The sequence below is a fragment of the Equus asinus genome, chromosome 2 (assembly GCF_041296235.1).
Source record: "Equus asinus isolate D_3611 breed Donkey chromosome 2, EquAss-T2T_v2, whole genome shotgun sequence".
NCBI lineage: Eukaryota > Metazoa > Chordata > Mammalia > Perissodactyla > Equidae > Equus > Equus asinus.
The window spans coordinates 39,486,463-39,495,364 of record NC_091791.1 but is presented as its reverse complement, the minus strand read 5'-3'; positions in this window follow the sequence as shown (position 1 = coordinate 39,495,364).

The window sequence follows — 8,902 nt, the reverse complement described above, 5'->3', positions numbered from 1 at the left end:
TGAATCTTTTTAAGCAGTGTAAGATACAACCACTCTCTCTACTTTTCAGCTCTGATTTATTAATTTGGCTCCATTCAGAGAAAGCCCTGCCCTTGTGATCCTAAGATGACTGCCACATGCACTCTATGTCTGTGAAACAGCATTTCTCCTCCCCTAACCATAGAGGAATTCCAGGTTTGCGGTCTCATAGGGTCATCTCAGGTTACATGCCCATTCTCAATTCAGTCATCATAGCCAGAGAGGAAGGTATCATGCTCATTAGTTAGGTCTGAGACACATAGCTGGCCCTGAAAGCCAGGAACGGGGACTTCCCTGGAAGCATATGGACTGCAAGGTGCAGGGGTGGAATTATCAAGAAAATTGCTATTGGATACTGGCAGCCAAAAACACCAAGGGTATGTAGATTCAAATCAGTGCCTTCTTCCCCCACTCCATACATTTCTCTGTAGCAAGTAAAGAATTTCAGAAAGGAGCCAGAGTCATTCTTAACACTGAATCCCCAGGTAAACTTTTTGTGTTGGGATTTTTAGGTGCTGTGTCTCCTCAGTCTGGTTCTCTTCTTCCTTCAGATATCTGCTTTCCTCCTCAGCATCCTGGAGGGCAGCCTGGTAGGGTGGTGGTATATAGAAGACAGAGCAAGGGAAGAAGTTATACTCGCATTGTAGCAACTACTACCAACTGTACTTGAGATAACTTCAAAAAATCGGTAGAACAGCCAGAGGCATTATGGCCTATGAACGTGTCTGAAGTACCACAGATGGCTGTGTTGACTGAAATAATGACCGGAGAAGCCGTCACCAGCTTATTCACTAGCTGCTGTGAGGTCCACAGGTCTTAACAGGACTAGTCCAAATTCAGTGTAACAAAGGTAGATGATAAACGTGGGCATGGGATGATCTGGACATCAGACTAACCCAGATTACCCATGTGGTCAGCCTGCACATGTATATGTTTGTGATGGCAAAGACCCATAGAAAAACTGCTTTGCATTCACTAGATTAGGCACTTTAACACGTTACCTTATTTAGCCAGCTCAACACTGCAAATGCATAGACCTAGGCTCAGAGAAGTTGAGTAATGTTCTCAAAATCACAAGCTACTAAGGCGTTAAGTGGTAGGACTAGGATTTTAAACAGATCTGACCTAATTTACAGTGCACTCTCTGTCCACTGTATCAGTGCTTCACAAACGTAACCCTAAATCAGAATCACTGGTGAAGCTTCTTAAAAACCAAATTCCCAGGTCCCACCACAGACCTACTAAATTAGAGGCTGTAGGGCTGGAGCCTAGAAATGTATATATTTGTAGAGCACCCAAAGTCATTCTGAGGATCAGCCAGGTAAGAAAATGACTATTACAGCCTATAATACCTTTGGTGGGCTGGCCTAGTCTGATCTATATCCCATGCATTCCGTTTCTAAGTAGAAATCCTAAGGGAAACTATATATGTGTGTGATGTGGAAGCTCTGAATAAAAAGGTTAGGGGAAATAACAGAAGGAATAAGCAAGAATAGTGAAGAATCAGGTTTGAGGAGGATCTTACTTCAAAGGACAGCCTGACTCCCAACTCTGGAGCCACATCAAAACTAAAGTAGAATGAGATTAACCCAGAATTGCATTGAATCTCTTCCCAAAATTCCTCCTCATCAATTATGTGAAGAGTCTCCTCAAAATCCATCAGAGTTGCCAACTAACAAAAATATTAATCTTTCTCTCTCTCTGACACATGTGTATACACACACACACACACACACACACACACACACACACACAGAGTACCTTAGCCCTTTGCACTGCGAAGTTGGATTTTCAGGTTCAACTCCCTTTCCCTCCCTTTCCCCTTCCCCGAGGCCTTTACCTGGAACCTCACTATGAACTGTAGATGGCGCCCTGCTCTTTTAACTTAAAGTACATAATAACTCCAACATTTGCCACATAATTCAGAAAACTCTCACATTCAGGGGCCATTCAGACAGTGTGTCATAGAAAAGATCATTTGCTTCAACTAACCTGTTTTTAGAAATCAGCCGACGAGAGCTAGTTATAAACAGAACAAGTCTTTGGGAAACACAGTCTACCACAGCACTTCTCAAACTTTAACCCATATGCACATCACTTGGAAACCTTGTTAAAAGGCAGATTCTGATTATGTAGATCTCACAGAGGGCCTGAGATTCTGCACTTTAAACAGACTCCGGGTAATAATTATGTTGCTGTTCTTCTGACTACATTTTGAGTAGTAAAGTCTACAACATTGTTCCTCAAACTTGGCTGCAGTTTGGAATCACCTGAGAAGTTAAAAAAAAAAGACAATACCAATGTTTAGGTCCCACTCCAGAGACTGATGTAATTGGCATTGAAATATAGCCCAGGCATTATGATTTTTAAGTTTTCCAGGTGATACTATTGTGCAGCAAAGTTTGAGAGCCACTGATCTATAATATGGAAAATATAAACAGAGAATAATAAAGTTAATTAGGCTAATAAGCATAGGCCAGGAAATACTAAATTCCTGGAGTACCTGATTAATATTTCAATCTCTCAGCATTTAGCCCAGTACTTGGTATGTAATAGGTCTAATAAAAGTTGCTTGAATTGAATTGCATAGAATCCTGTCCCCACCTCTGAAAGGTGGCCTTACAAATTGACTCAAAACCTCCAAAATGGGTCCAAATGCTACTAGTAACATAAACTCATCCTGTAGTCCTGATAAAGTCCAGTGACACCAGCCCCAAGTTGTTTTCCATGCCTATTAGACGAACCAAAAGCTATGCCCAAGGAAGTGGTTGTAATTGCCCTTCAGGGTAATTTGACCCTTCAGGAAGAGAGAAGTTCCTCTTTCCTAAATCTCGAAGGTCCTCCTGGAAATTATTTTGCTCAGCACTAAAGCTATGCTACCAGCCTCACAAAAGCTGAGAAAAGCCCTTTCAATGAGTGAATTCCCAGCAGGAAAACTAGCTGCAGAGTAGTAGAGCTAAGAGTTCCATAAGAACATATTTTCTGTCTTCTCTGGAGGCAGAGCTAGTCTTAGAGTTGATCATATGCTATTTGCCAGAGTTTCAAGGACAATATAAGCAGTCCCTATTCCTTACTGAATTAAGTCTAAGAGGCAGATTACCTCAGTTCAAGAAAGACTGCACAGAGCCATGAAACTTCAGGACCAGGAGGACCCTCGGTCATAAATGCCTGCTCCAACAAACTTTATTGATAAGAATGCTAAGTGATATGACTTAAGATTTCACAACTAATTCGTGGACTATAATTTTTTCTCCTTGCTTCTGGTTCAACAGCACTCTTCCCTATTTGACAGTTTCTACCTAAAATCAATAATATTTGTTACACCAAGTTAAACTTTAATTTACAGTTTATCTGACCATGATGTGACTCTGCTCTCTTGACATCAACCACAACACAAGTAGGCCCAACGATGGTTCTTTTGTGGAATGTGTTACTGTTGAGATTAAAGAACATGACAGAAGTATAAAACAAATTAAAATGTGGCATGCTTTTGTATAATTGGTGAATTACAAGAAATGAGAATCTATTTGGCCTTGACAATTAGAACAGTCTCCTTTGAGAAGTTCAGGGGTAATAATAATGTAACCCTAAAGTGGTGGCCATGAGAAGCGCCTCTCAGATCTTCAGCTGCAGGGATTATAATTGACTGAGGATCCCATCTGCTAACACTGACATTCATCATTGCATTTGCAGTGAGGCCATGCTTGCCAGCATGGCAGGGATACTAACTCAGGCCCTGACCTGGGAGATGCAGAACTTCTCTGATAGCAACTTGGGCTCAAGGATTCCCCACCAGCCTTGCTTCCACCCATCTTTTGTTCCTTCTCTCTCTCCTGCACTTGGAGTCAGACCTGCATCACAGTCCTATAGCTCTCCCAGCCTCTCCCTGCTCCCCTCTATTTCTCTCACAGGTGTTTCCCTAATAAATTTCGTGAATTCAATTCTATCTTGGTGTCTGCTTTGGGAGGTCAAATTAACTCACTTAGTGAAAAAAATCAACTAGATGATTCTAATTGGCTGTAGGGTAAATCATGTTTACATAATGCCATTTATTGCTTTTCAACTTTTTGGATCAGTAATTACGATTAAAGAACAGAAGATAAATCTTGCCAACCTTAATAAATTTGATTTGGACAACAGGGAAAAGAGGTTAGGGAAAGGTAGAGACAAAATAAACCCTCATCTTACAAAAAGGGAAATTAAAAGATATAGTTAAAACTTGATGAAATAAGAGTTTTAAGCATGTTATTGTAAATGATAAAATTACTTGAGAAGGTAACTAAAAATTGAGCCATAACTGTCAAAAACTGGGAGGAATTGGAAGAGGAGCAATTCTTTAAATTCAATAATTAAATCCTCACTTAACATACCAGGAAATCAACAGATAAGGTCTTCATTAAATCAAGAAATAGCATTAGAATCACATCATAGGTAACCATTTCAGGTTGGGATAGCCTCCTCCAAAAAAACTGACCTCTCTTCCTCTTTCCCTCCTCACAGAACAACAGAGCTAGTTTATATTTAATGGCCAGAACTTTTTATCACTTTCTATACTAACATTCCTGCTCTCCTTTCCCCTACTTCTGTCCCAGGACCACAGCCTCTCATTCCTCTTCACTTCTCTCTCTTCTTAGCCAAGGTTCTCTGATCATTGAGATTCTCCTCGTTAGCTTCCTCTTTCCCTTTGATCAAGCCCCATGCACCTCATCCCACCCCAAACAAAACTCTCACCTTCTCTGGCAGTTTCATATTTACTAAAATAAATTTCTTCATTAAGCATTTTGTTGTATTTCACTTTAAATGTAGGAAAAAACAGCATGTATTTACTAGAAACATGCACAGAAATGCCATGTATATATTTCCATATCTGGTCTGAACCTAGGGGTCCTCTATAAGTGTGATGAACTAGAATTCTCCATATCTCATTTCATGATGGCATCTAGGCAGAGTAAGCATCAAAATAACGAAGGTGAGATGTGTAAGCTTTGAGAAAGCCATACCTCATGGGAACACAAGGTAAACTCACAGATAAACTCTGAAGAACAAGGATGGATTGATGTCACTTGGATTGAATACTGAAGACACTGAACACACTGGCGTTTCCTATCCTTCAGGAAAAGCCATTCCTCTGTGAGCTGCTTCTGTTCCTACATCAGAGGGTAGAAGGGGGTGAGGGTAAAGAAAGATGAACACTCGAGAGTTCAGAAGTGATCCTATAGATCAGTTCCATCTATACATGTCCCTAACTCTCCACAGATTGGAGCAGAGCCCTAAGAAAGAGGGAATGCTAGTTTAGCCACATCTATAGACTCTAGTGACACATGAATAATCATAGCTAACTCTTACACAGTATATAGTATATACCAGATGCTTTTCTAAGTGCATTACATGTATTAAACTTATGAAATCCTCACAAAACCCCTATAGATAAGCATTTTTATTATTTCCTTTTGTATATGAGTAAACTATAATTTAGAGAGATTAAGTAAACCCAAGGTCACATAGCTAAGAGGTGGAAAAAGGATTCAAGCCATGGATGTCTGGTTCTAGAATCTAGTGCTTAACCACTATACAATATTTTCTAAATAGTCTTAAATTTTCTAATGGTCTTAAAATTTGTAATGAAGGATGTGGGAAGAGAGGACCAATCTTTACACATACTGTAGGAGAATGCTACAGAGGATCACACTGAGCTCAGATATTCTACAATCATACATTCCTCAATGCTGTTTTACATGGAGTTCCAAAACTCCCTGGACGGAATTATGACAGGGAACTAGTTGTCCACATGAGCTGCCACTTGACTGGGATTCAATGCTGCTCTGAAACCCATGGAGAGACTGACCTAAGAAATCAGAGGACTCAATCTAAGGCAGGGGCTTGTCTTAAGAGTTGGACATTGGAAATCAGAGATTTGGAATAAATTCCTCAAAAAAGGAAGCAAACATACTTTGGAAGGCTGAAGAACCAATAAACAATTACAAGCCAGAACACCTAGTCCTTTGTACTAGGGAGGAAGGATACATCTCCCATGCACACACCAACCAGCGTCAGAACCTTTACCCAGTGTGGAGAGCAACGCAAGAAGGTAATTAAGAAGAGTGCTGTAACACATGTAACAACCAGAAGTAGGCTGGGATCACCTGCCTCTTAGTATCCCCTGGGTTTGCCTTGAGCCTCCAAGCCATGTACTTTGGAAAGTGGCTCTGAGCCCCTAATTCCATTGAATAGTAATTTAGTTTAAGAGTAGCTTCACCTCTCTTCACATGCTTTCCCTTTTCCATCCACATTAACTCCAGCAACCTTAGGTTTCAATCTCACCAAAGCAAACAACAACAAACATAAAACCTAAACAAACACCAAAAATAAAAACCACTTACATATCATTTGTATATAAAAACCCTTTATTGAGAAGGTTTCAGGAGAGAAGAATCTATAACTTAAAAATTAATATTAGATAATCCCTGTTTTGTTTTGTTTTTTTTTTTTTTTGAAAGACAGCAAGACAGAGAATAGAAGGAGGGAGGGAAAGGGGAGAGGAGAAAGAAAGAAAGAAAAGAAAGAAGGAAAGTAGATTCTCAACCATTTCTTTTTTTTTTTTTAAAGATTGGCACCTGACCTGACATTACTTGTCAATTATATTCTTTTTATTTTCTTCTCCCCAAAGCCCCACAGTACATAGTTGTATATTCTAGTTGTGAGTGCCTCTGGTTGTGCTATGGGGGATGCTGCCTCAGCATGGCTGGATGATCAGTGCCATGTCCACATCCAGGATCCAGAACAGCCAAACTGGGGGCTTCCAAAGTGGAGCACGCAAACTCAACCACTCGGCCACAGGCTGGCCCCGATCCTCAACCATTTCTTGTTATTCCTGCCTCTTTCCATGATTCTGGGCTTTACCTCTTTCCCTAACTCTACTCTTCTCTCTCTGAAATAAGAAACAATTCCTCTATTTTCCTTAAACAGAGCAATTCAGTTCTCTCCAACTCTTTTTTTTTTGAGGAAGATCAGCCCTGAGCTAACTACTGCCAATCTTCCTCTTTTTGCTGAGGAAGACTGGCCCTGAGCTAACATCCATGCCCATCTTCCTTTACTTTATATGTGGGACGCCTACCACAGCATGGCTTTTGCCAAGCAGTACCAAGTCTGCACCCGGCATCCGAACTGGTGAACCCCGGGCCACTGAGAAGCAGAAGGTGCGAACCTAACCACTGCGCCACTGGGCCGGCCCCTCTCCAACGCTTATCTTCATACTCAGCCACAGACTCACTTATACATAACCAAATTCATCAAGTTGCTTAGTTCAACAAAAGGGTCTTTCATTTTAACACAATACACTCTCCTTTGAAGGCAATTGTTGTTATAAATAAAAAGCATCCCCTTACAATTTCACAGGAATTACACATTTTAAAGTAAATTCAATCACTAAATCTATTATAATTTGTGTACTCTATAATAAGCATGATGTTTTATATTTCCAAATTTTATATTTCCAAATTCCAAATTCTCTATATCATTTTATTTCAACATTTCTCAAAATTTGACCTCTAATATGTGTTTGAGATTCTGTGTCTTACACTTTAAGTTTTTATCAATTCATATCAAATCAATTAACACATTAATAAGGGACCAAGAATGGGACCCAAAATGACAATCTGGGTTCCCAAAGAAGGCAGAGGACTCCAAAGAAAATTTTTTTACATTAAAATTTACCAATAACTATCCTTAGTCTAGCCAATCAAAATCATCATTCATATTAACTTTGATACTCCACATAGAGAACTGACTAAGGCAATCAAAATGCTAAAAATACAACACAGCATCTTTATCCTATATTTATACTTGCAAGAGGAAGAGGATAAATGTGGGATGGGTAATGAACGGGCACTGGGGGCAGGAAGAGAAAGAAATAATAGCAAACTTTAATGTTTGTCCTAAGGCTGGCCTTGTCCACTTGAAAAATAATTGGAGGTGTCACCTGCTTTTGGGAAGCAGTCTCACTAATTCCAGCAGATGGCAGTGCTGCATAATATGTCAATTTAAAAAAAAGTTCTCCAAAGCTCTGGACTCTTTAAACTTACAAATGATTCCTTTTTAGAGTTGAGAGATGAATACCGAAGTATAACCCCGTGCCCTGAAAGTTTCTGTTTTCAATTTAGAGAAGCCAAATGCAACTCCAAATCCCAGCAACCCCAAAAGTCCCAGACACCCTTATGGATGCCTGCTCCAGAACACTTCTTAGTGTCAACTTGTGTTTGGTTCTGTATTGGCCTTAGGTATCTGCTGGGACCTCAGGTAGCCACATGAAGCGGCTGCCCCACATCCCTTTCCCCTACTCCCAGCTTCTTCCTCTGAAAGGAGTAGAGGCTGATTCTAACCCATTCAATCCCATACCTGGGTTCCTCAGAACCACCTCAAATTTCACCAGCCCATAATGAATTCTTCCTCTCCTAATCCCCAGAGTTTGCAGTGCGCTTAGCCTCAGGTCAGCGTTGAACAACTTCATGGTGGTGGTCTCACCTGTGAGAATTTAGTTTCAATTTACCAATTAGGCAGTAAACTTGAAATCCTGGAGAGAATGGTGTGTGTATTTTAAATTCCCCACCATACATAACATGGTGCCAGATTCAAATAAGGTCCTTAATAAATAGTTGTTGGTTTATTAACTCCTCTCACCAACTCAAAAATGTTGCCAGCATGCTAATCTTCAATAATGCCCTCTCAGTTAAGAGGGCAGCCATAGGACTGAACAAAAGACGCTAGTAAGGGACTTGTGCTCCTGACCAAACCCTGGCATAGAGTTTTTGTGTAAAAGCAGCTTGTGTGGTGCCTGTAACTGAAACTCCATCTTTATGTACATGATTCATATGTGTTCCACCTTTTC